The sequence below is a fragment of the Bombina bombina genome, chromosome 1 (genome assembly GCF_027579735.1).
Source record: "Bombina bombina isolate aBomBom1 chromosome 1, aBomBom1.pri, whole genome shotgun sequence".
NCBI classification, from domain to species: domain Eukaryota; kingdom Metazoa; phylum Chordata; class Amphibia; order Anura; family Bombinatoridae; genus Bombina; species Bombina bombina.
This window is the reverse complement of record NC_069499.1, coordinates 367,461,450-367,488,461: the sequence shown is the minus strand read 5'-3', so window position 1 is coordinate 367,488,461 and position 27,012 is coordinate 367,461,450. Positions and strand designations below refer to the sequence as shown.

Sequence of the window (27,012 nt, the reverse complement as noted above, 5' to 3'; positions counted from 1 at the left end):
ACTCTGGATAATGAAAGCAAAATAAAACCAATGAAGGGCTGAATGGTTGCCTTTAAGCCTGAGGATGGACACCCATAGTTACATTTTTACATGGCACGGGTGAATTTTTTATTTATAATTTAGGATTCAACTGATACTCAATACAGAAGTCAGACGCACATTTTTTGGAGCACATTAAGTACATAGATAATGCTGAATAATACAAAAAGCTAATAGCCTTTGTAAAATTTTAGGAGCTGTTACTCCCGGGCCCTCAGGATGTGTAAGGCTCTGTAATGTAAACACTTTATATAAAAATATAACAGTGTACAATAAAAATCAGTAGAATTCGCTACGCGTTTCTCAGAGCTACCACTCTGTTTCCTCAGGCAAGTTATACTGATCTAAAACTGAAGTCTCCTATTTATACATCCTCAAATAAATTAAAACATTGGTCACACCCAATTTACCAATTACTTATGCAAATGTTGCTATGGTGACCTTCACAATACAAACTGACTTTTCTTGATACCAGTATGTGAATATATAACTCATTGTATGCATAGATCTACTTTAACATATACAGCTAGTATCAAAACAAGTATATAGCAGATATTACAATATATCTCATAAACATTTCGGAAGAAAACATATATAGTATGCACAATAGTGTTTCAGCAAAAAAACAAATACAGCACTCATATAGTTGGTTCATTAAATTTTCAGCAATCTCTCTTTATGAAAGTGAATGCACTATTTATTTCTATTTTATATGGTTAATAACTTCTTTATTTCCTGAGGATTTCTTTCCTCCCCTTTGTTCATAGTAGAAAGTCTAATTTATTTATTAATTAAAAGCATTAGCTAGTTTGTTTATATCATATATAAAGCTGTCAGCTTGTGGGTGTGTGTCATTAGCCTATCTCACACTTCCATATGTGTGGGTAATGGCTAGTGGGCGTGTATCATTTATCGCCGGTCTTTAAATACAATTCCTCAACTTTCTTCCTAATATATTCTTACCCCTTTTGACATGATCTCCTTCAATAAACTGTTTAAATGTTATCTGAATTGTTGTATTGTGCATATCATAAGCTGATTTTATGAAGGGCTATGTCTATTTGTTTAAAGCTCCCTCTCTGATTTCACAATGTCCAATGTGTAGGTGATAATCCGTGGGCGTGTAGCATAAACCAATCACGCGTCACTATGTGTGTGAATCCCAGCTTATAGGCGTGTGTTTTCTATCGTTAAAAAAAAAAAAAAAAAAATCAACTATTGTCTATTTATTTTTTTGGGATATGAACTGCTTTGCTATTATGATATATTTATATATAACCCTATGGCTATGTTCGAGATAGCATCAGCCAATTTGTGTAGCCCTTTGGTATTACTGCTCTGTGAAAGCATATCCTATCCTCACAGTATTCGTCAATTTTTACTGAATCATAACATTCAAAATAATGCCAGTCTCGTAATCATTGCGCTTCAATCGAATAGATGCATATACTCATATATTTTTATATATTGGTAACCTGTATAATGTATATAAATAAAACTATATATATATAAAAAAATATGAATTATAGTCTTCCATTTTTTGTGTGTGCTTTCTGTGCCCTAGTGAATAAATTAATAAATTGTTCTATATGAAAAGACATGTGAAAAAACATATAGAGGAAAATTATGGTTACTATATGCTATAAATAGTGATAATTAGTGAATTCTATGTGTGACTAGTGTTAAGTACTCTAACTATATCTTATTTTATGTAAATAAATATATATAAATAGATGTGCTATTATAAAAACCTATGTGACTAGAGTAATAATATATAAATAATATAACTATAATAATATTATGTGTATGACCATGAATATATCAATTCCTATGTGACTCATATGATTAAATGTGTATAGTGTGACAATGTTAAGTGTTTATAATTAATATAATAAATACTCTATGTGTATGAATATAGACAAATTGTATGTTTATAGTATTCTAAATATACATATCTCCATTAATGTGATTAAATGTGTTTTATAGTGATATGATGCTTGAATGATTGTAAGATGGATAGTAAATACTGAATATATTTTCAAGATGAAACATTACTGGTATATTAAGATATTTACTGGGTGGTGACCTCAGGTGATCTATACTTACATTCCTTCTAAATAATATATATCAATATCAATGAGGATATGATCCATTATATACACATTAATATTAAGTGCACTACTAATGTGAGAGAACAGATATGAAGCTTGTATAACAGAACCCTTAAATTAAAAGATAGAATGAACTGAATGTTTGTACTGGATTGATCTAAAAGGCTGCTGTATCAATTACTTCATTGAGGCCTTCTGGATGTAAAGATGAAAATCTATAGATCCAGAAGGTCTCCCTTTGACGAAGTTTAATCATTCTATTTTGGGAATTACTAGCAGTCACTACCTCGAGTGGGGTTATCTTCATAAGGCATTTGTTAGTGCCATGTGATGCTGTATGATGTCTAGAAGTACTGTATTTATCTAATCCTTTCACAATGCATCTGAGATGTTCAGACCATCTCTGTCTTATCATCCTGCAGGTGCGGCCTATATAATGTAGGCCACAGATGCAGGTGATACAATAGACCACATAAGTAGAACTGCATGTTATTTTTTGTGTTAATGTAAAAGTTTCCCCTGTGTTATTTACTTTGATACTCTTTTGTCCATTGATGGTATATTTACACATACTGCATCTATTTTTGTGACATCTGAAAAAGCCTATTTTTGCACCTTGAGTGCTATCTTGTATGTTTCCTCTATTGAATGGTGCATTTGTTTCCCTTTTGCACATCACTATCTTACTAGGTGCAAGTTTTTCCTTTATTGTTGGGGCTCTCCTAAAAGTGCATATTGGTTTCTCCCCTAAAATGGATCGCAGAACAGGGTCTTTCTTTAATAGTGTCCAATGTTTAGATAAGATCTTTCTAATCTCCCTATGGTTGTCGTTATATCTCGTAATGAATGTTGATTCATATCCTGAATCAAATGTAGATTCTTTCTTCTTTTTACTAGTGAATAATTCATGCCTATTTTGGGCACGTGCCCTATGGTAACTATGTTCAATGAGAGATGCAGGGTAATGTTTTTCTTTAAAACGATCTATGAGGGTCTGGCTTTGGATATCAAATGTATTGATATCTGTACAATTTCTTCGAATTCTTCGAAACTGACTGTATGGTATGTTTATTTTCCAACTGGAGTAATGGTTACTGTGATAGTCTAGTAAATTGTTGCTATCGACTGTTTTGAAAAAAGTGCATGATTCCACCTTATCATCTATGCCCCACATTAGGGAAACATCCAAAAAATCAATTTTATCTATTTGTACGTTCCATGTGAACTTAATCCCCATATTATTCATATTTAATTCATTCTGAAAGGCTGTCAGAGAATCCAATGGACCCTTCCATAAAAAAAGCAGATCATCTATATAACGGCCATAGAAGACCAGATTTTGCTCAAGTGTTCAAGTGATTTTTGGATATTTTCAATTTTTGAGGCTATTTCCTCTGCTAATTTTTCTCTATGGGAAATCAAAATGTCTATTAGATTAAAGGAACAGCTGTCCAGAGCTGAATACCATTTGTTAAGTAATGTGACAATCTATCTTCTTATATTGATTTTTATCTTCAAAAATATGTATCACAACTGAGGTCCTACATTAGAGACACTACTGATCTATTAATCAAACTTTCTAACATCAAAAAAGAAGAAAATTTGTATTGGGTCTCTTGTGATGTCACTTCGCTTTATTCAAATATTGCACATAACATAGGGTTAAAATCAATAGATTATTTTCTAAGTGAAGACATATATATGTCGGACCTTCAAAAAAATTACATATTAGAACTCATCAATTTTATTTTGACCCATAATTATTTTCAGTTTTTAGATAACTTTTATATACAAATTAAAGGGACGGCCATGGGGACCAGATTTGCTCCCAGTTTCGCAAACCTATTCATGGGTTATTTTGAATCAATTTACATCTATGATTCTAACTGGGAGCAAAATCTGGTCTTCTATGGCCGTTATATAGATGATCTGCTTTTTTTATGGAAGGGTCCATTGGATTCTCTGACAGCCTTTCAGAATGAATTAAATATGAATAATATGGGGATTAAGTTCACATGGAACGTACAAATAGATAAAATTGATTTTTTGGATGTTTCCCTAATGTGGGGCATAGATGATAAGGTGGAATCATGCACTTTTTTCAAAACAGTCGATAGCAACAATTTACTAGACTATCACAGTAACCATTACTCCAGTTGGAAAATAAACATACCATACAGTCAGTTTCGAAGAATTCGAAGAAATTGTACAGATATCAATACATTTGATATCCAAAGCCAGACCCTCATAGATCGTTTTAAAGAAAAACATTACCCTGCATCTCTCATTGAACATAGTTACCATAGGGCACGTGCCCAAAATAGGCATGAATTATTCACTAGTAAAAAGAAGAAAGAATCTACATTTGATTCAGGATATGAATCAACATTCATTACGAGATATAACGACAACCATAGGGAGATTAGAAAGATCTTATCTAAACATTGGACACTATTAAAGAAAGACCCTGTTCTGCGATCCATTTTAGGGGAGAAACCAATATGCACTTTTAGGAGAGCCCCAACAATAAAGGAAAAACTTGCACCTAGTAAGATAGTGATGTGCAAAAGGGAAACAAATGCACCATTCAATAGAGGAAACATACAAGATAGCACTCAAGGTGCAAAAATAGGCTTTTTCAGATGTCACAAAAATAGATGCAGTATGTGTAAATATACCATCAATGGACAAAAGAGTATCAAAGTAAATAACACAGGGGAAACTTTTACATTAACACAAAAAATAACATGCAGTTCTACTTATGTGGTCTATTGTATCACCTGCATCTGTGGCCTACATTATATAGGCCGCACCTGCAGGATGATAAGACAGAGATGGTCTGAACATCTCAGATGCATTGTGAAAGGATTAGATAAATACAGTACTTCTAGACATCATACAGCATCACATGGCACTAACAAATGCCTTATGAAGATAACCCCACTCGAGGTAGTGACTGCTAGTAATTCCCAAAATAGAATGATTAAACTTCGTCAAAGGGAGACCTTCTGGATCTATAGATTTTCATCTTTACATCCAGAAGGCCTCAATGAAGTAATTGATACAGCAGCCTTTTAGATCAATCCAGTACAAACATTCAGTTCATTCTATCTTTTAATTTAAGGGTTCTGTTATACAAGCTTCATATCTGTTCTCTCACATTAGTAGTGCACTTAATATTAATGTGTATATAATGGATCATATCCTCATTGATATTGATATATATTATTTAGAAGGAATGTAAGTATAGATCACCTGAGGTCACCACCCAGTAAATATCTTAATATACCAGTAATGTTTCATCTTGAAAATATATTCAGTATTTACTATCCATCTTACAATCATTCAAGCATCATATCACTATAAAACACATTTAATCACATTAATGGAGATATGTATATTTAGAATACTATAAACATACAATTTGTCTATATTCATACACATAGAGTATTTATTATATTAATTATAAACACTTAACATTGTCACACTATACACATTTAATCATATGAGTCACATAGGAATTGATATATTCATGGTCATACACATAATATTATTATAGTTATATTATTTATATATTATTACTCTAGTCACATAGGTTTTTATAATAGCACATCTATTTATATATATTTATTTACATAAAATAAGATATAGTTAGAGTACTTAACACTAGTCACACATAGAATTCACTAATTATCACTATTTATAGCATATAGTAACCATAATTTTCCTCTATATGTTTTTTCACATGTCTTTTCATATAGAACAATTTATTAATTTATTCACTAGGGCACAGAAAGCACACACAAAAAATGGAAGACTATAATTCATATTTTTTTATATATATATAGTTTTATTTATATACATTATACAGGTTACCAATATATAAAAATATATGAGTATATGCATCTATTCGATTGAAGCGCAATGATTACGAGACTGGCATTATTTTGAATGTTATGATTCAGTAAAAATTGACGAATACTGTGAGGATAGGATATGCTTTCACAGAGCAGTAATACCAAAGGGCTACACAAATTGGCTGATGCTATCTCGAACATAGCCATAGGGTTATATATAAATATATCATAATAGCAAAGCAGTTCATATCCCAAAAAAATAAATAGACAATAGTTGATTTTTTTTTTTTTTTTTTTTTTTTTTAACGATAGAAAACACACGCCTATAAGCTGGGATTCACACACATAGTGACGCGTGATTGGTTTATGCTACACGCCCACGGATTATCACCTACACATTGGACATTGTGAAATCAGAGAGGGAGCTTTAAACAAATAGACATAGCCCTTCATAAAATCAGCTTATGATATGCACAATACAACAATTCAGATAACATTTAAACAGTTTATTGTAGGAGATCATGTCAAAAGGGGTAAGAATATATTAGGAAGAAAGTTGAGGAATTGTATTTAAAGACCGGCGATAAATGATACACGCCCACTAGCCATTACCCACACATATGGAAGTGTGAGATAGGCTAATGACACACACCCACAAGCTGACAGCTTTATATATGATATAAACAAACTAGCTAATGCTTTTAATTAATAAATAAATTAGACTTTCTACTATGAACAAAGGGGAGGAAAGAAATCCTCAGGAAATAAAGAAGTTATTAACCATATAAAATAGAAATAAATAGTGCATTCACTTTCATAAAGAGAGATTGCTGAAAATTTAATGAACCAACTATATGAGTGCTGTATTTGTTTTTTTGCTGAAACACTATTGTGCATACTATATATGTTTTCTTCCGAAATGTTTATGAGATATATTGTAATATCTGCTATATACTTGTTTTGATACTAGCTGTATATGTTAAAGTAGATCTATGCATACAATGAGTTATATATTCACATACTGGTATCAAGAAAAGTCAGTTTGTATTGTGAAGGTCACCATAGCAACATTTGCATAAGTAATTGGTAAATTGGGTGTGACCAATGTTTTAATTTATTTGAGGATGTATAAATAGGAGACTTCAGTTTTAGATCAGTATAACTTGCCTGAGGAAACAGAGTGGTAGCTCTGAGAAACGCGTAGCGAATTCTACTGATTTTTATTGTACACTGTTATATTTTTATATAAAGTGTTTTTTATATATATCTGGAGTCTCCTGAATTTTTTATCTGAACCTTCTGAATACATTGGACCATCTTTCACCGGAGTGGTATGTGCGCTGGGCCACTTTTAATATACCCAGCTTGCTTCATTAGCACTACAGTGTGCTCTATACTTTGTGAGTATATCTCTGAAGGGTAAAGCTGGTGGGTTCACACTCTGCTTACTAATTCCACACTAGGAGTCGCCCTCTGTATATCTTCTTACTTTTCAGATGATTTTGGAAATCTACTAAGAGGAGCTGCCCTAGCATTCTAATGCACAGTCAACTGGGACACTGATAAGTTTCCAGACTGCTTATCTAGGCATTATCTTTGCCTTCACTACATGTGAGTACAAAATCTATATCTCATTCTATTTATCCTTATATATACTGGCTACACTAGGAGGCGCCCTTTCTTTTTTTGTTTCATCTGTAATGTAAACAACTGATATGATCTTTATAAGGTTTGTGTGTGCAGTAAAAAAACAATGATAATGTTTTTGAAAGCACATTTATGGTCACACGACGTCTGAGTGTAATTTTCTTTTGCCATTAACATGTATACCAAGTATATGTGAAGCAAGTAACATTAGTAGAGGAAGCAGGAGGCATGTGGGCACAGTAACATTGAAAGCAAAACAGGTCACCCTGTACTTTGGGAGGAAACTGGGAAGGTTGAATCTGCAGCAAATATATTATCTTGCACAGGTCTGCATACTGCAGAGAATCTAGCCTGCTGACCATAAACTGATAGGCATATTGGCACCAATATAGATAAACAGGCAGCACATACTTTTGGTGTATAAAAAAAAAGTAATTGGACTTATCCTACTAAAAGATGTTTCACAAACACCTTTAATTGTGAGGACTATTTTACTTTGTGTGTACACATGTATTTCCTTTGAAAACCTCATCCTAGCTGTCTCTAGAAGAACTAAAATTAATTCCAATCAGAAAGAATGCAGGACACTGGAAGGACATGACTCTTCCCTGCATGAGGAGCACATTTTTTCTTTGATGAAGCACTGAACTTTTTTTAAAACAAGTTTAAATGAACTAAACTAGACACACATGAGCACCTATTGTCATAACCATTTCAGTCCCAGTATGGTATACTAATAGTTAGTCAGTTACTATAGCTTTGCTGCTTTTATTATAGTATTAAACTTGTTGTATGTACCTAAGGATTAACTAGGGATTCAAATCCACCCATGGGTATGGCAACTGGATTTATAGCACATACATATGAATGTTTTTATTTATTTATATTTAAAGAAGTTTACGCAAAAGTGTGGGGCTTTGTTAGCATGGATTGTAAATGTGACAGTAATTTTTACACAAGAGACTCATTATAATGGATTTAAGGTTATAAAAATAAAATCTTTGGACAATAGTAACTAGGAGGAGGGTAGGTGGGATACTTTCTAAAATCAAGGTAGCCCCTATGAATCCTACTCCCTATTGAGTGGCCTTTGGGTTTTCTACAAATAGATTCTGATCAGCAATAATAAGTAACAAAAATAAATAACAAGCAACTGAACCATGAATCATAAGTGAGTAGTGAAGTCCACAAACGACAAGTTCACAAAAGTATAACACAGACTCAGCACTGAGTACTAAAGTAAGTTTGCAGTTGCACTTTGCAGTTGCACATGCACAATGAATGCACGGCCGCCACTGACCTGATTGAAACGAGTGCGTCACTTGAAGAAGTTGTCTCCAGTCAAGTCTGTCTCAAAAATTACAGTTATTGTCCACACAGACAGTTAGACACCTCGGCTCAGTTGGCTGGCTTTCAGCAGGTCTGGGCTGGCTAGGAAGGCAGCAGCTAAGGCTTATGGGTGGCTTGCTTGGCTATGTGTTATAACCACTACAAAGCTTAGTTGTTCAAATGGCTATGATATCAGCAAAATGTAGTTAAGAGATTTGGTTGTTGTGACAGGAAGGATAACACCTTTAGATTATAGTGAAAGTTAACCCCTCTGTCTTACTATAGCCAATAAACACAGTCAGTGTACACAGATGTCTACGTGCGCATATGCAATGGAAAGGTGGATAACACGTTTTCAGCTTAAAATATTAAACTAGCAACAATAAGCAGATGGAAGCAAGTGGACTTATATCTTAAAGTTAAAGAGCAGTTGTATGCAGTAATATATAGAGGTCTCAGCAAACATCAATGCAGGTGCGGTTATAGTATGCCAGATTGTAAATCTTTAAGTGCTGTTAACTCATAATAATAGTAAAAGTCCAGAACCGAGCAGGGTAGTATACGTTCAACAACAGTATTAAACTTCAATACAACCTGGCAGCATGAGATCTGGAACAGGAAATGAGGTTCGGATCTGTAAGAAGCGAGGTCCGTTAGTTGTGTTTGCAGCTTACAAGCTAGGAACATGCGAGAGAGGCAGGGAGCACTACGGGTGGCAGCTGATGAAGTCAGGAACTTGGATGTGTCCAGTTTCACTTGCGGCGGGCTCTTCAGTGAATGTGCTGAACAGGGTAAGAGATTAGTAGGCCAAGGATTATTACGTATCAGGGCTGAATATTAGCAGCAGTAACTCTGTTAGGAGTTTCCACAATAATCCAGCAATGTAAGATAGAAGGGAGGAGCCTTAATTAGCGAGATGAATTGTTAAGTCTTAAAAGGTACAGGCTCCATTAAGCACTAGTGAAGAATGGAAGAATTCTCACACTATGGCTAAGTATCAGTCACAGTCATTGATGACGGCAGCTGAGCTCTCACACCTCACCTCAGTCACATACTGACAACGACTGAGCCTAACTGCGTCCTCTTCACCGGCACATGTCTCACTCCACACCTCGATGTCGGCTCTCAGTCTCTTGCCCGGCACCAGTGAGTCCCAGACCTGCAAATGAAAAGGAGAAGCGTGCCGTTGAATGGCTCCCGGCCGAGTCCCGAGGCTGCTAGAGAGCAGCCTCTATAGGAAATGGTATGGGCAACGAGATAATAGCGTTAAGCTTTTATTGCCACTGGGTGGCAGTCTCTAGCGGCCCATATGAATAAATGCATTCATATTGTGCAACGGAAGGCGAACTGAACAGCCTACAGCCTCTACTTCCTTGTGCAATATGGATGTACTGTGCAGCACTGCAGGGAGATCTGTAATGTATTTGAATAGACATTAACGGCACAAGGAAGGCAGCCTGGCTTCTTCTATAATATGGTGGTGGAGTTGGCGGCTGGGGGTGGGGGGGTAGAGGAGGACCTTTGAGAACAATTTAAAAAAAACTTAATTGTGTTTTATTTTATTTTTTATTAAACAATTAAATTTTGTAATTACACACATAGGACAGGTGAGGCACTGCCTCACCTGCCTCCTATGTCAGCAGGTCACTGGAAATATGTGAAGGATACCCTTGGATTTAGTGCAGTTGATCTAGTGCAGTGTCGTATTAGTGCACGAGCAATAACTCATAGACATTTCTTCAGCGTGCCCAATAGAAGTCCATGGGAGATGAAGTCGGTGTGGTCATGATATCTGAAGTCCTGAAGATAGCTCGCTTAAGTCTTTCGCTCGAGTGCTTACTATTTATTTTCAACAGACAGTCAGGGATTGACATGCAGGCAGACACTCATGCAAATCGTTACATTGGTGTGACTGAGTTTACTTTATTCAATGCAGTCTTTAAAGTGAGTTGTTAATAAAGGAGGTCTCCAGTTCTCTTAAGTTATATCAAATTGTCTATGCTTAAAGTCTTACTGTTTAACCTGTCACTCTTTGGAAGACAGTATGACAGTATGAATTATGTTTTCTCTTTTTAAGTGTGTTCAGTCCACGGGTCATCCATTACTTATGGGATACCAATACCAAAGCTAAGTACACGGATGATGGTTGCGGTGTTGGGTGGGGGTAATGTGAAACTGCAGACATTGAAAACACACACCTCTAATAATGTTAGGATTATTTTAACAGACTTTATAATAAATACTGAGCAGCTGGTTAGCAGAACTTCTGCTCAAATACATCCTGTAGCTGGCTTATAAATGCCCTTCTTCCTCTTAGTGAAATTACAGACTGCCAGTCATGCCCTCAAACTACATTACTCTACCTTTTTCACACATTACCCTGGCCACATAACAAAACAAACACACCTCTCTTTTAAAACATAGATCCCGGGGGATTCGCTAGGTGGTGCAAAGGCTAAGGGCTATAGTCCATTGGGTATTTATAATGCGGTCAAACTTATTAACATTAACTTCTCCCAAACCCATCCCAACCATGCCCTATGCCCAACCTATCACACAGAAACACACAAACGCACACTGACACAGAGAAACAAACACACTCACAGAAACACACAGATAGAAACACACACACAAACACATAGTAGATCTGCCAAACTTTATTTTGGAATTCTTCCCTCTACACCGGGAAGCCCATACACTAAGGAGTAAGTAAAGAGTACAATTTATTGAACCAATTACATAGAATAACAAGGTTGGAAGAGACTGGAATGAGTGGGGAGATTGGTAAAGCTGTTAATAAATCTACCCTAGTAAAACGCCTGTGGAACTATGATACTTAGCTGAAAGGGAAGATTGCCATGTAACACAACTTGTTTGTCAAATTTAAAGACCCATCTACAAATTGTAAGCACAGCATAACACTTAACATCTAACAAACAATTATAGATAAAGACAAACACAAATGCTGGCACATTATTTTTATAGGCAGAATTAAGTCACACAACTCCTCAAATCCTGACTAGACTATCCAACACCACCTAACACACAGTACATACACTTTTTTCCTAATGTTCTTATGGCTCCCAGACTAATGAAAAATGAACAAACTACAATCCTTGGACATTTTCTCCCAAAGCAACATTACAGATGTAGCACCAGAAATCATTCTGGTATCTCACTTACACTGTTGTCATAGCTAAGAGCAGCTTTTCTGACTTTGTGGACATATCCATTACAATTAATTCAAATATATTTAGTAATCACAGAGTTGTATTTTTAGTTTAGAACTAGACCTGGCCACTTTTGGAAAACACAGTGATTTTTTTGAGTGTAAGTATTATTCAGAACTTATTGACCATTGTATACACTGATTACCAGAAACACACATACTCAAACAGAAACACAAACACTTACACACAGAAACACAAACACTCACACACAGAAGCAGAAAACAAACACTCACACACAGAAATGCATATGGAAACACAAATACTCACACCCAGAAACACAAACACTCACACACAAAAATGCACATGGAAACACAAATACTCACACCCAGAAGCACACACTCACACACAGAAATGCACATGGAAACACAAATACTCACATAAAAACAGACAGAAACACAAACACACACATAAACACAAAAAGAAGCACACACAGAGAAACACAAACAGATTGACATAGAAAGTTTTGCATTGCAATTTCCGCCCTCTACCCTGGAAAGACCATAACATTATTTGTTTGTGTGTGTATATTATTATTATACAAGCACACACATACACACATAAACTAATGGTTTATACATATATATATATAATATATATAATACGGTTTAATAAACATTAGACATGTTCGTTTCGTTTCAAATCGAAATTCAGACGAAGTTGTCAAATTCGGAGCTTCAGATTGATTTGAATTTCCGAATTACCCTAGCAATGAAACTAAACTAATCCGAATGCATTTGTAATGAATAAATCTGAATTAGTTTTGATTTATTCATTACATTCGAATGGCCATGGACTAATCACAATTACACTAGTATTGTACAGTATATTAGGTCATATCACTCTGCTAGCTCTGTGCAGGGCACATTATGTAGCTGGTACCTGTGAGGTTGGTACTTAGGTGGGATGTGCTGTGTATTACACTAGTATTATGTACTGAATATTAGATTATATACCTCTCCTAGCTCTGTGCATATTGTGTAGCTGGTACCTGTGAGGTTGGTACTTAGGTGGGATGTGCTGTGTATTACACTAGTATTATGTACTGAATATTTGGTTATATACCTCTGCTAGCACTGTGCATATTGTGTAGCTGGTACCAGTGAGGTTGGTACTTATGTTGATTTAGATGGGTTACACCTAATATACAGTACATAATACTAGTCTAATACACAGCACATCCCACATAACACATACCGAACTTCCGAATTTACAAATTGAATCCAAACCGAATACATCCGAATACATCCAAATTTATTTGAATCCGAATGAATCAAAAACAAATACATCCGAATTTTAAATGTATCCGAATTTGAATCCATCCGAAAACAAAATTAGAAAAAAATCAGAATCGGTCCAAAAATCAGAATCGGAACAAATTTTTTCGCCGCGCACAAGTCTAATACAAATATTTCATTGTACAAAATAAAATTACCAACATGTTGTCATGATAAAGTATGCAACACAAAGTGTGTAAATATTTAATTTGGGCTTGCAGTATTTTGATTATAAAAATCTGCAGAGAACTTACACTGTCAATGTCAAGAAGTTAAAAGGACATGATATCTATTTTTATTTCATGATTCAGAGAGAGCATGTGATAAACAAATTTTAATTTACTTCTTTTATATTAATTGCTTTGTTCTCTTGGTAACTTGTGATAAAAAAAGAATACCTAGATAGGCTCAGGTGGCTGCACATATTTGCCTCATGTTATTGGCACACCCAATGCGTTCAGCTAGCTCCCAGTAATGCATTGCTGCTTCTTTAACAAGGATGCCAAGAGATGAAGCAAATTAGATAATAGAAGTAAATTGGAAAGTTGTTTAAAATTGTATTCTCTATCTGGATCATAAAAGAAGAAAACAATTGGGTTTCATGTCCCTTTAAGAAATGCATCCCTGTATAAGTTGAATAAGCTAAACAAACAACATTTAAAAATAAACGGCTAGATTACGAGTTGTGCGTTAAGCTGAAAAAGCAGCGTTAACAGGTCCTAACGCTGCTTTTTCACTACCGCTACTATTACGAGTCAGTAGTTATGAGTTTTACACTACAACATCGTAGCATAAAACTCATAACTAAAGTGCTAAAAAGTACACTAACACCCATAAACTACCTATTAACCCCTAAACCGAGGCCCTCCCGCATTGCAAACACTATAATAAAATTTTTAACCCCTAATCTGCCGCTCCGGACATCGCCGCCACTAGAATAAACATATTAACCCCTAAACTGCCACACTCCCGCCTCACAAACACTAGTTAAGTATTATTAACCCCTAATCTGCCACCCCTAACATTGCTGCCACCTACATTATTCTTATTAACCCCTAATCTGCCGCTCCGGACACTGCTGCCACCTACATTATACTTATTAACCCCTAATCTGCTGCCCCAACACCTACATTATATTTATTAACCCCTAATCTGCCGCAACCTACCTACACTTATTAACCCCTAATCTGCCACCCCCAACGTCGCCGCCACTATATTAAATTTATTAACCCCTAAACCTTAGTCTAACCCTAACACCCCTAACTTAAATATAATTTAAATAAATCTAAATAAAATTACTATCATTAACTAAATTATTCCTATTTAAAACTAAATACTTACCTATAAAATAAACCCTAAGATAGCTACAATATAACTAATAGTTACATTGTAGCTAGCTTAGGGTTTATTTTTATTTTACAGGCAAGTTTGTATTTATTTTAACTAGGTAGAATAGTTATTAAATAGTTATTAACTATTTTATAACTACCTAGCTAAAATAAATACAAATTTACCTGTAAATAAAAACCTATCCTAAGTTACACTAACACCTAACACTACACTACAATTAAATAAATTAACTAAATTAAAAACAATTATTTAAATTAAATTAAATTAGCTAAATTACAAAAAAAAAACACTAAATTACAGAAAATAAAAAACAAATTATAGATCTTTAAACTAATTACAGCTAATCTAATAGCCCTATCAAAATAAAGAAAAGCCCCCCCCCCCCCCATATAACAAAACCCTAGCCTAAACTAAACTATCAATAGCCATTAAAAGGGCCTTTTGTGGGGCATTGCCCAAAAGTAATCAGCTCTTTTACTTGTAAAAAAGAAATACAAACAACCCCCCAACAGTAAAACCCACCACCCACACAACCAACCCCCCAAATAAAATACTAACTAAAAAAACCTAAGCTCCCCATTGCCCTGAAAAGGGCATTTGGATGGGCATTGCCCTTAAAAGGGCATTTAGCTCTATTGCAGCCCAAATCCATAACCTAAAACACAAACCCACCCAATACACCCTTAAAAAACCTAACACTAACCCCCTGAAGATCGACTTACAGATCTGAAGACCGGACATCAATCCTCAAGCAAGCGACAGAAGTCTTCATCCAACCGGGCCGAAGTCCTCAACGAAGCCGGGAGAAGTCTTCATCCAAGCCGGGCGAAGTGGTCCTCAAATCAGCCAATAGGAATGAACTTGCATTCTATTGGCTGATTGGAACAGCCAATAGAATGCAAGTTCAATCCTATTGACTGATTGGATCAGCCAATAGGATTGAACTTCAATCCTATTGGCTGATTGCATCAGCCAATAGGATTTTTTAAACCTTAATTCCGATTGGCTGATAGAATTCTATCAGCCAATCGGAATCTACGGGACGCCGTCTTGGATGACGTCATTTAAAGGAACAGTCATTCAGTAAAAAGACTCCAGATGAAGAGGATGCTCCGCGTTTGATGTCTTGAAGATGGACCCGCTCCGTGTCGGATGGATGAAGATAGAAGATGCCGTCTGGATGAAGACTTCTGCCCGTCTGGAGGACCACTTTGCCCAGCTTGGATGAAGACTTCTCCCGGCTTCGTTGAGGACTTTGGCCCGGTTGGATGAAGACTCCTGCCGCTTCCTTGAGGATGGATGTCTGGTCTTCAGAACTGTAAGTCGATCTTCAGGGGGTTAGTGTTAGGTTTTTTTAAGGGTGTACTGGGTGGGTTTATTTTTTAGGTTAGGGATTCGGGCTGCAATAGAGCTAAATTCCCTTTTAAGGACAATGCCCAGCAAAATGCCATTTTCAGGGCAATGGGGAGCTTAGGTTTTTTTTAGTTAGTATTTTAATTGGGGGGTTGGTCGTGTGGGTGGTGGGTTTTACTGTTGGGGGGGTTGGTTGTATTTTTTTTTACAGGTAAAAGAGCTGATTACTTTGGGGCAATGCCCCACAAAAGGCCCTTTTAAGGGCTATTGATAGTTTAGTTTAGGCTAGGTTTTTTTTTATTTGGGGGGGTATTTTATTTTGATAGGGCTATTAGATTAGGTGTAATTAATTTAAATATCTTGTAATTTGTTTTTTATTTTCTGTAATTTAGTGGGAGGGTTGTACTTTAGCTAATTGTATTTAATTTATTTAATTGAATTTAATTTAGGTCATTTAATTGTAGTGTAGTGTTAGGTGTTAGTGTAACAGGTTAGGTTTTATTTTACAGGTACTTCTGTATTTATTTTAGCTAGGTAGTTATTAAATAGTTAATAACTATTTAGTAACTATTCTACCTAGTTAAAATAAATACAAACTTGCCTGTAAAATAAAAATAAACCCTAAGATAGCTACAATGTAACTATTAGTTATATTGTAGCTATCTTAGGGTTTATTTTACAGGTAAGTATTTAGTTTTAAATAGGAATTATTTAGGTAATAATATTAATATTTATTTAGATTTATTGTAATTATATTTGTTAAGGGGTGTTAGGGTTAGGGTTAGACTTAGGTTTAGGGGTTAATACATTTAGTATAGTGGCGTCAACGTTAAGGCGGCAGATTAGGGGTTAATAAATGTAGGTAGGTGGCGGCGATGTTATGGGCGGTAGATTAGGGGTTAATAATATTTAAATAGTGTTTGCAGGAGTGTGGCAGTTTAGGGGTTAATATGTTTATTATAGTGGTGGCGGCAGATTAGGGGTTAATAAGTGTAGGTAGGTTGTGGCGACATTGGGGGAGGGAGATTAGTGTTAATAAATATAATATAGTTGTCGGCGATGTTGGGGGCAGCAGATTAGGGGTTAATAAGTATAATGTAGGTGGCGGCGGTGTCCGGAGCGGCAGATTAGGGGTTAATAAGTATAATGTAGGCGTCGGCGATGACGGGGGCGGCAGATTAGGGGTTAACAAGTGTAAGATTAGGGGTGTTTAGACTCGGGGTTCATGTTAGGGTGTTAGGTGTAAACATAATATTATTTCCCCATAGGAATCAATGGGGCTGCATGCTAAGTTTTACGCTGCTTTTTGACATTTGTTAGACTTTTTCTCAGCCGGCTCTCTCCTTTGATCCCTATGGGGAAATCGTGCATGGGCATGTACGGCCAGCTCACTGCTGATTTTAGCAGCGCTGCTATTGAAGTGCAGTATGGAGCTCAATTTTGCTCTACGTTCACTTCTTGCCTTTTAACGCCGGGTTTGTAAAAACCTGTAATACCAGCGCTGCAGGTAAGTGAGCGGTGAGAGAAAACTGCTTGTTAGCACCGCATAGCAACTAATGCAAAACTCATAATCTAGCGAAAAGTATGGGAACGTGTCCAGGCAGCTGGCATGGCTGGCAACATTTCTCATACTGGCAAAAAATTTTTTGACAAGCCATCGATTATCAGACTCGATGCCTAATCACTACTAGCACTGACTGCTGACACTTTTGCATAAAATATCACTGAAGAAATCTGGACTGTTGAGATCTAAGGTGGCCACATTCGTGTTGGTCTCAACCCCCCCCCCCCCTGGGTAATTCAAGAGCTAACATCACACTCACTAAAACTGCTTTGGCGCCTATCTACTATGGCTTGGAAACAGGAGGAAGTCCACCTTACCATTTACACATATCTAAAAGTTTGAGGTGGAGATGGATACTAAATATGATCGCCTCACAACAATAGTAAGAACTATCGCAGCCACATGTGTGATTAACAGATCTAAAGAAGAGAAGGATGCCATTTGCGCAGAGCAGGGAATGCTCTCTCCCTATCGGGAAGATGTACCTACAGCTGTAGATGAACATTCAGCTAACTTACTGCACCCTACTGGACAATATTCTCAACCGGATGACACGTTAGCTGGGGAGGATGCGGCCGATCCTCCCATGAGGCTGTAAAACTCTATATGGATTTATTTGCTTGTTAGATCTGGAACAGCTATAATATTTTAGCTAATTACCTCCCATATTAATAGTACTGTTTACAATTAGATTGTTTTATATTGTATGCTTATTTCAGTGTCTAAGAGTTATTTCACTTGTTCAGTGTTATAGCCACACTCATTAATAAATGTTCGCTCTCATCATATTTTATACTAGGTGCTCATTTTTGTCCTTATATGCTAAGGTCCGAGTGCGACCATATCAATAAGCTAATTCACCTCACCTTTACACTTATAGATCGATAGGTCCAAGATCGACTGTAATGTGGGGAACATATCTCAAAATTTAAAACCAAGCTTTCATTAATAAATGTCCCAGTTTATTCCCTGACGCATATGCCAGTTATGGTCCAGTTGTTTTTATTTTTATTTCTTGCATATATTATTCGCAGCAGGTCACAATATCACAGCATACTAGATTAGAACACAAGGCATAGTACTAAAGCCTTTGCTAGTAGCTACTCTCATGTTCTAGCTATTGCTTTATAATAATTATATCTACCCATATATATAACACCACAATGGTTTCGAAATGTCGCCTATCTTTACTATAATCGCGTTTGTAACACGTCCATCGGTGTCGCTAGTTGCACACGCATTCTCAAAGGAATGTTGGCTGTGCGTGGCAGCCAAAAGAATGTTGGCTGCGTGCGCAGCCAAAAGAATCCACCTGGATGCAGCAAAGCTGCACCTAGGTGGATTCCGAAAATGGCAAGGTGGTGAAAGAATCCACTACAGATTCTTTTACTACCCTGCCATTTTTGGAATCCACCTGGATGCAGCGTAGGCAAACAAAGCCTTAAAAAAAAACCATGCAACCGCCCTTACGAAATAAAGAAAAAACACGTAACCACTCGCAAGAAATATAAAATAAAAAACGAACCGCGTGCACGAAATAAAAAAACCTAACAAGTATAACAAAAAATAACCTCCCCCATGAAGTATTAACAAACACCTAAACCGCCAACCCCCACATCGCAAAATAATAGTAATTATAATAAAAGTAATTAACCCCTAATCCACAAATTAAACAACGCAAATAACATATTTAACATATTAACCCCTAAACCGCCAACCCCCCACATCGCAATAAACCTAATTAACCTATTAAACCCTAATCCGCCATCCCCCCACATCACAATAAACCTAATTAACCTATTAACCCCTAAACTGCCAAACTCCCGCATCACAATAAACCTAATTAACCTATTAACTCCTAAACCGCCAACCCCCCACAACGCAAATAACTAATTTAATTACTAAGTCCCCTAACCTAACATCCCCTAAATTAACCCCAATTACATAAACGAAGTTAAAAATCCTAACATTCATTTAAAAATAAAACCTAACATTAAATTACAAAAAATATATCTAAAATTACAAAAAATAACAAAATTATCAAAAATAAAACAATTAAACTTAATCCCCGCCAAAATAAAAACACCCACTAATCAAAACTACCAATAGCCCTTAAAGGGACCTTTTATAGGGCATTGCCCTAAGTTTAACAGCTCTTTTACATTTAAAAAATACTAAGTCTTCCCCTAACAGTAAAATCCCCCCATCCACCAAACCCCCCTAAAGCGGCATTTGTATAGGCATTGCTCTTAAAAGGGCATTCAACTCTTTTACTGCCTTTAAAAGGGCATTCATCTCTTTTACAAACCCATTAAATCCTTAATCTTAAAAATTAAAATAAAAAAAATAAATAAAAAAAAAATCCTAAATCTAACCCCAAAATAGGTACTCACCATTCCTGAAGTCCGGCAGAGAAGGTCTCCTTTCAGACGGCTCCATCATCTTCTATCTTCATCCGTAGCGAAGGCGGCGCAGAGCGGAGGTGTGGAGCTGGCTTCCCCGATGCATGGATCCTCAGCAGCGGTCTTCATCGGCGGCGGTACAAAGTGGTGTGGAGGCTCCTCTTCATGAGATCGTCCGCCGCACACTGAAGATTAAATGCAAGGTACCTCATATTTATTGGGGTACCTTGCATTTCTATTGGCTGAGATTTTGAAATTAGCCAATAGGATGAGAGCTACTGAAATCTTATTGGCTGATTTGAACTGCCAATAGGATTTCAATAGCTCTAATACTATTGGCTAATTTGAAAATTTCAGCCAATAGGAATGCAAGGTACCCCAAATTGAATGCGGTACTTTGCATTCAATTTTCAGTGTACGACGGAGATCGGATGAAGAGGTGCTCCACGCCTCTTTGGACTGCCACCGCTGAAGACTGCCACTGAGGACCACCGCTTTTTTTTTTTAAGATAAGGGTTTTTTGGGCTGCCCTTTTAAGGCTAGTAAAAGAGCTGAATGCCATTTTAAGGGCAATGCGCATACAAATGCCCCTTTAGGGGCAATGGGTAGCTTAGGTTTTTTAGACTTAGTTTTCTTTATGTTTAACTTAGGACAATGCCCTACAAAAGCCCTTTTAAGGGCTATTGGTAGTTTAGTAGATTAAGGGATGGTTTTTTTCGGGGGGGGGGGGGGTATTTTTATATGGGTATTAGATTAGGTTTACATTTTTTATTTTGGATAGCTTTGTTAATTTTTTTTCTGAAATTTTACATTTTTTTATTTTTTGTAATATTACCTTTGGGGTTTTTATATATATATATATATATATATATATATATATATATGTATATATATATATATATATATATATATATATATATATATATATATATATATATATATATATATATATATATATATATATATATATATATAAATAGAAGTAACAAAAACTTGAACTCGCTGGTCTTTTTTCTCAAAAAACACACACTTTACTGTAACGTTTCGGAGATAGAGTGTCCCCTTCCTCAGACATAGTGTAATGACAACTCATACAATTTATAGAGCAAACAAAGTGATAACCCCTACCCCCAATTAAGACCAAAAAAACGCCAAAATGCAGTCATGGCAACCACCTTAAACAAAACAGAACAAAACAAAACAGTGTTAATATTGATGACCAGTAAATAGCCAATGCTTGAAACTATTCATAAAACTAATCAGTGATTTGATAAAAATAAGTGACAATATGATAAACACTCTAATAACCCAACAATGTAATAAACACTAAATCATTAATTGATTGATAGTGGCCTTCATTATAAAATATTACTTGAACACTATACAGTGAATAATAGAGGACAATATTAAAGGACATTAAAGAGCCACACTGTGTGTCAATGCTTTCAAATACTTGGGGCCGGGGTATAATTATGTCTCTGTATGCCATTACGAGTTAAATTGTAACCAACTTATAACATGTTAATGACTCTTAAATGGACTCCTTACCTGATCAACTACATCAAATTTTGAATTGAGAACCGCCAAAGCAAAATCGTTAAAAGTGCAGGTAAAGTGCACACAATCTCGCATCATGCCGATGCCAACGCCGGAGCACAGGAAGTAAAGGGGAGGAGCGTAAAAGGGAAACATCTCGTCACCGAATAAACGTTGCCAAGGCAAAGCGTCTACACTGCGCAGCCCAGGATTACTAGGGAACCATGGCAACCATAATACACAAATCGGTTGACCCAGCGAAGAGAGAGCCTCCGTTCCTAGTTACACCGCAGTGTCAGATATTGAATTCATGAAAAAATAAAAAACTCCTAAGACCATCAGTGCTATAAACTAGTGATGTCGTGAACTGTTCGCCGGAGAACAGTTCCCGGCGAACATAGCTTGTTTGCGTTCACCGCTGCGGGTGAACATATGCGATGTTCGATCCGCCCCCTATGTGTCATCATTAAGGAAATTTTTACCCTGTATCTCACAGCCTTCTGACACATTTGGGCCAATCAGCAGCAGACACTCCCTCACAGACCCTCCCAGCTCCTTGGCAGCAGCCATTTTAGATTAATTACGATCTTGCTTTCTTAGGGAGAGGAGCTTTAGTGTTGCTGCTGCTGACATTATAGGGAAATAGATAGCTAGGCTAGTGTATTTAGTGTCCACTACAGTCCTGAAGGACTCATCTTATCTCTGCTGTAAGGACAGCACCCCAAAAAGCCCTTTTTAGGGCTATAACTTCAGTCGTTTTTTTTTTTATTTGTAATTTTATTTGCATTTGCCTGGCTTTCAGCCTGTGTGTGAGGCTCACAGCATATACTGTGATTAGTGCCACCACTGATATCTGCTTAACATTAGTGTAAATTTAACCAACAAAACTTTTAAATCATTTTGCTAGTGTAATCTAATTTAATTTTCTATCAGGCCTGTGTCTCAGGCTCACACAGCATATACTGTGGTTAATTGCTCTGTGCCAGCCACCACTCATATCTGCTTAACATTAGTGTAAATTTAAACAACAAAACTTTTAAATCATTTTGCTAGTGTAATCTAATTTCATTTTCTATCAGGCCTGTGTGTCAGGCTTACACAGCATATACTGTGGTTAATTGCTGTGCCAGCCACCACTCATATCTGATTAACATTATTGTAAATTAAAAAAAAAACTTTTAAATAATTTTACTAGTGTAATCTAATTTCATTTTCCATCAGGCCTGTGTGTCAGGCCCACATCATATAGTGTGATTAATAGCTCTTTTTTCCACCACTTATATCTGGTGTAACATTAGTGTAAAAAATTTTTTTTTTTTTTTTTTACATCAGTCCTCTTCTAGTGTTATTTAATTTTAGTTAGTGCGTGTGTGTCAGGCTGCCAGCATATACTGTGCCTACTTCCATCCTCAGTGCCAGTCCACCACTCCTATCTGGTGTAACATTAGTTTAAATTTTGTAAAAAAAAACTTTTACATCAGTCTTCTAGTGTTATTTAATTTTAGTTGCCAGGCCAGCCTGCCACTAGTTTCAGCCTGTGTGTCAGGCTGCCAGCACATACTGTGCCTACTTCTATCCTGAGTGCCATCACTCCTATCTGTTGTAACATTAGTGTAACTTTTTTTAAAAAAAACTTTTACATCAGTCTGCTATTGTTATTTAATTGCAGTTGCCTGTCTGCCAGCGTGTGTGCCAGGCCCACTTTCCAACTAGTGCAACCAATCATATTTGTTATAACAGTAGTGTAAATATTTTAAATAAAAACATTTTTGACTGGGAATCATCAGTCTGCTAGTGCAATTGAATTGCAGTTGCCTGCCTGCCTGCCTGCCAGCATGTGTGCCAGGCCCACTTGCCAACTAGTGCCACCAATCATATTTGTTATAACAGTATTGTAAATATTTAAAATAAAAACTTTTTTGACTGAGAAACATCAGTCATCTAGTGTAATCTAATTGCAGTTGCCTTCCTCCCAGCGTGTGGGCCAGGCCCACTTGCCAACTAGTGCCACCAATCATATTTGTTATAACAGTAGTGTAAATATTTTAAAAAAATATTTTTTGACTGTGAAACATCAGTCTGCTAGTGTAATCTAATTGAAGTGGCCTTCAATGTATCTATCTATCAAATCTATCTCGTGGTTGTGCAAATGGACTGTTTGCGGTTGTTTGCGGTGCGGATACACGGGGAGTTTGGTCTGTCACTGTGAAGCGGGCGTAACCCTTACACTACCTGATTGATACAACATCATACCTGATGTTTTAAAACATGTTATTCCAAACAATTTAGGAATGTTAGGTGATTTAGGCCCTTTATGGGTTAAAACCAGACTCTGCATCAACTATGTAATTTTCCGTGGGAGTTTTGGCATGGATCCCGCTCCGGCATGCCACAGTCCAGGTGTTAGTCCCCTTGAAACAACTTTCCATCACTATTGTGGCCAGAAAGAGTAGTTGTGGGTTTTAAAGTTCGCCTGCCTATTGAAGTCAATGGCGGTTCGCGAACATTTGCGGAAGTTCGAGTCCGCCGTTCGCGAACCTAAATTTTTAGGTTCGCGACATCACTACTATAAACCAATACCATAGCCTAATCGAATATTAAATAATGAATATAGTAGTGCACCTAATAGTTCCAACACACAAAAGTGGCCTGAGAACACATAACAGAAGTAAAATCATGTGTTAGACTGTAACCCATATGTTATATTAGGGAGATATAAAAAACTGTGTCTAAACACATGCCCCCTCTACTAGTGGTATGGAGAATTATGTCCCCATATTTCTATATATTATGCACATATTACACCAATAAACCCATAACAGGGCGTGAAAGTTTATACAGTTATAATGGACACAACGTCATAAAACCATAAAAACATAAGGGTGCAATCTCCCTCTTAACTCCAAAGTTTAGTGGAAAATCAACTATCAAGTTTATTTGTTAGACAGTGGCCTTTCTTTTGGCAGAAAGAAAGAATGGCGCTTCTCATATATAAAAAACAACTATATTAGGCTACACCCCATCTGTATATGAAGCATGAATGACACACACATTTTTCAAAAAATTACATAAAAAATTAGATAAAAAATTTGACATCATACAGACATGAGGGCGCAATTTCGCCCATACCCCCCCCAAAAAAAAAAAAAAAAAAAAAAATGGGGAAAAATAAGGAATTTCTTTTTTAAAAAATCTATCAATGGACCATGGCTCTCATGTTGGCAGAGAAAACAAATATCGACTCCCATTAAAGTAACAGACACCTCAAATAATGAAGGTAGACACAGAGTTTACAAAAAGCAATGCCAGTCCACAACAGTGTTCAGTCCATTGGGTTGCGCTGTGTTTAGACGATGAATCCACCTTGATTCTGTTTGGAGAAGGATCTTGTTGCGGTCACCTCCATGTCTTAGTGGAGGGATGTGGTCAATTAGGACAAAGCGCAAATCATTCACTGTGTGACCAGCCTCTAATATATATATATATATATATATATATATATATATATATATATATATATACATAAACAGGTGTATGTATATATATATATATATATATATATATGTGTGTGTGTGTGTGTGTACTTATGTATTTATGTCTTTTACTGTATATTTACTGTACATATTTCACTTTCCAATGTTCTTCACTTAATGGGGTGTAATTTAGTTTAGTTGAATGAAGGTTCCTTTAAATGACGTCATCCAAGATGGCGTCCCTCGAATTCCGATTGGCTGATAGGATTCTATCAGCCAATCGGAATTAAGGTAGGAAAAATCTGATTGGCTGATTGAATCAGCCAATTAGATTCAAGTTCAATCGGATTGGCTGATCCAATCAGCCAGTCAGATTGAGCTTGCATTCTATTGGCTGATCGGATTAGCCAATAGAATGCAAGCTCAATCTGACTGGCTGATCCAATCAGCCAATCGGATTGATCTTGAATCTGATTGGCTGATTCAATTAGCCAATCAGATTTTTCCTACCTTAATTCCGATTGGCTGATAGAATCCTATCAGCCAATCGGAATTTGAGGGACGCCATCTTGGATGACGTAATTTAAAGGAACCTTCATTCGTCGTTAGTCCGTCGGTGAGGAAGGATGGCTCCGCATCGGCTGCTTCAAGATGGACCCGCTCTGGATGGAAGAAGATAGAAGATGCCGCCTGGATGAAGACTTCCAACCCTCTGGAGGACTTCTTCTGGCTGGATAGGATGAAGACTTCGGACCCTCTGGAGGACCTCTTCTGGCCGGATAGGATGAAGACTTCCGACCCTCTTCTGGACGGATTGGTGATACCCGGCTGGGTGAATACAAGGTAGGGAGATCTTCAGGGGCTTAGTGTTAGTTTTTTTAAGGGGGGGTTGGGTGGGTTAGAGTAGGGGTATGTGGGTGGTGGGTTGTAATGTTGGGGGGGTATTGTATGGTTTTTTTTACAGGCGAAAGAGCTGATTTCTTTGGGGCATGCCCTGCAAAAAGCCCTTTTAAGGGCTGGTAAGGTTATAGAGCTGTTAACTTTTTATTTTAGAATAGGGTAGGGCATTTTTTATATTTTGGGGGCTTTGTTATTTTTTTAGGGGGCTTAGAGTAGGTGTAATTAGTTTAAAATTCTAGTAATCTTTTTTTTTGTAATTTAGTGGGGGTTTTTTTTGTAATTTTGTTTAGTTGATTTAATTGTAGGTAATTGTAGTTAATTTATTTAATTTATGTATTGATAGTGTAGTGTTAGGTTTAATTGTAACTTAGGTATCTATAAGAATGAGAAAAGAGAGCGCCTCATAGTGTAGATATCCCAATATCAATAGGTGATATGGTATAATGTCATCCAATGAAAAGGTACTCACAAGTGAAGTGGCACTTTCTGTTAGAAAAGTGCAAGCGGGCAAGCTGACATTTACAGCAGTCAGTACGCTAACAGAAGGTGCAGTAGGTTCTGGTTGAGCATCTCACTGTCAGGATATCGTCAGTCCGGACTTTTGCTGGAAATGGGAGCCGTGCTCCACAGGGTTCGTCCTCGTCCCGGTATGGGTGCAATCCGTGTCTGTGGGGGCTAGTAAGTGCTAGCCAGATAAAGCACAATAGCCACTCACAGGTTGAAGATATGGGCAAAATTTAAAAGACAGTCCAGATTGAATGAAGTTAAAAACAAATTTTATGGCTCCATTAAATTTGTTGTTTTTTTTAACTCCATTCACTCTGGACTGTTTAGGGGTTAATACATTTATTAGAGTAGCGGCAAGGTCCGGTCGGCAGATTAGGGTTTAATAAGTGTAGGTAGGTAGCGGCGATGTTGGGGGGCAGATTAGGGGTTAATAAATATTA

At 36.6% G+C, this 27,012-nt stretch overlaps 1 protein-coding gene across 1 annotated transcript in view; it reads right to left on the bottom strand.

Annotated features, from left to right (window-relative positions):
- The window catches only part of THSD7B (thrombospondin type 1 domain containing 7B), a 1,177,597-nt gene that overhangs the window by 209,040 nt on the left and 941,545 nt on the right, over positions 1 to 27,012 (bottom strand).